Source organism: Peromyscus californicus, unplaced genomic scaffold, assembly GCF_007827085.1.
Source record: "Peromyscus californicus insignis strain IS unplaced genomic scaffold, ASM782708v3 Scaffold_6__1_contigs__length_162567912, whole genome shotgun sequence".
NCBI classification, from domain to species: domain Eukaryota; kingdom Metazoa; phylum Chordata; class Mammalia; order Rodentia; family Cricetidae; genus Peromyscus; species Peromyscus californicus.
The window spans coordinates 103,038,260-103,040,773 of NW_026294584.1; the positions used below are offsets into that span (position 1 = coordinate 103,038,260).

General features: G+C 46.9%; 1 pseudogene; it reads left to right on the forward strand.

The window, feature by feature from the left end:
- Window positions 1–1,340: 1,340 nt before the first annotated feature.
- Window positions 1,341–2,224, forward strand: LOC128099720 (sperm motility kinase X-like; annotated as a pseudogene).
- The last annotated feature ends 290 nt before the right edge of the window (window positions 2,225–2,514 follow it).

Below are 2,514 nucleotides of genomic sequence, written 5' to 3' on the forward strand. Positions count from 1 at the left end.
TTTCACATCCATGTTCATCATGGAAACAGCCTTTTTTTTTCTTAATAGTGTCCTTCCCTGGCTTTGGCATGAATGAGTTTGGAACTGTTAAGTCCTTTCTGTTTTGTGCAGTTTGGAGAAGTGCTGACATTTGTTCTTTGGGGGCTGGAATGACTCATCAGTAAGTGCCTGGTCCTGGGCTTTTCTGTGCAGAGTCGTTTTTCATAAATACTTCAATCTTTTTGTTTATCATCTCTTCTCAAGTTGAATTTGTATCTAGAAGTTTCTCAAATTTATCCACATTTTCCAATCAATGAGAAGAACCCTCTGGGTTTAACAAACAGATTACTTTGGGGTGGGGTAGGTTGGAGAGATGGCCCAGCAGGTAGGACCATGTACTGTTCTTACAGAAGACCTAGGTTTGCCTCCCAGCACCCCTATGACACACCATAACTGCCTGAAACTCCACTTCTAGGGGATCTGATGACCTCTTCTGACCTTCTAGGTCATGGAAAAGAAATAATATAAAAAGACTTTTATCGGGCTGGAGGGATGGCTCAGAGGTTAAGAGCACTGACTGCTCTTCCAGAGGTCCTGAGTTCAATTCCCAGCAACCACATGGCGGCTCACAACCACTTGCAATGAGATCTGGTGCCCTCTTCTGGCCTGCAGGGACACATGCAGGCAGAACACTGTATACATGATAAATAAATAAAATCTTTAAAAAAAAAAAAAAAAAAAGACTTTTATCACTATTTTAAGTTATGTATAGTGCCTGTGAGTGTTTACGTGTCTGTGCATGTGTGCCCACATGAGCACATGCACACTTATGTATGGATGCCCTCAGAGGCCAGAGGTGTAGGATCTCCTAGAGCTGGAGTTAGGGCAGTTGTGAGTCACCTGACCTGGGTCCTGAGAACCACATACAGGTCTTCTGAACTTCTGAGCCATCTCCCGACCCGGACACTCTGGATTTGGGGATGTCTGTTGTCATATCAACTGCTCTTGCATCTGATTTTATTAGTGCCTTCTCTCTCAGTAAGTGTTGAGTTCAGGTAAGAGGATGATTATCCTTCCCAAGAAGCGGCTCTTAGCTTTGGTGACCGCTTGTTTTGTTCTCTGTTTCTGGCTGATTCCTAACAACCCGATCTGTGTTTTATTCTGCTGTCTGCTGCTTTGGAAGGTGCTTTCTTCTCTTCCTGAGCATTGAGTTCCTGTGAGGTTGTCTGAAGTATCTCTGACTTTCTTTTCCTTTTGGATGTAGGAATTTGTATTGATAAACAGTCGCATGGGCCTGATTTGGACTGTTTAAAATTCCCCAATGTAAGTTTGGTTCTAGCCGTATCAACAAGGACCTGACCATGGAGCAGGGCAGGGAGGCCCACTGCTCTGCTGAGGAGACCTTGACCGCTGACTATAAGATGATGATGACCCTGGGCCAAGGACAGTTTTCAGAGGTCAAACTGGCCTTTCATATCCCCACCGTATCCTGTGTGGTTGTAAAAATTCTTAGAAACAAGAAGTATGCCTCATTTATCAACAGTGAAATCAGCATCATGAAATCCCTTGCCCATGCCAACATCATTAAATTGTTTCATGTGGTCCAGACCAGGGAGACCACCTACCTGGTGATGGAGCCTGCATCAGAGGGAGACCTGCTGCATCACATCCTGGAACTGGGGTCCTTAGAGGAGAGCAAGGCTCGAAGGCTGTTTATCCAGATAGTGCATGCTGTGAAGTATTGCCATGATAACCTTATCATCCACAGAGACATAAAGGCCAATAACATCCTCCTCGACCACAGGGGTAATGCGAAGCTGTGTGACTTTGGCCTCTCCACTAAGGTCATCCCTGGGCAGAGGCTTAGTGAGTGGGTTTTGTGGCACTCTGAATGACTGTGCTCCGGAACTCTTTGGAAAGGAGACATACAATGGCCGCGCCACTGATATTTGGAGTTTAGGTGTGCTCCTCTTCTTCATGGTGACTGGGTGTCTTCCCTTCAAAGCTTACTCTTCTGTGAGGGTGATACAACAGATCCTCACTGCAGACTTCAGGGTGCCTCTGCATGTTTCCGTTGATATTCATGATGTCATCCTCAAACTGCTGATTATAAACCCCTACGGGAGGCTCACCATAGGCCAAATCATGAGGCACCCTATGGTCAGGAGCAGCGAGGCCCATTCACCGCCTACATCCACCCAGTCTCTCCCAGGCACCCCGAGCCCTAGCATTGTCAGGGCCATGACAGTCATGGGGTATAAATCCAAAGAAAGCATTGAGTCTCTGAGAGACCAGAAATGCAACCAGGTGGTGGACACTTACCTAATTCTACAGCACCAGTCACCTGGGGGAGACTGCTACCATCACCAGGAGAAACCAGTGAGAGCCATGCAGTCAGGCCTTGACCTCAACCTGGCAGATCTTCGCACTTTCCCTGTGTCCTTAGGGAGAGCTACCAAGCCTGCTCCCCCCACCTTCACCTTGCCATCTAAGACCAAGGAGAAAGATGAGAAGAATGCCAGGCAGGGTAGCACA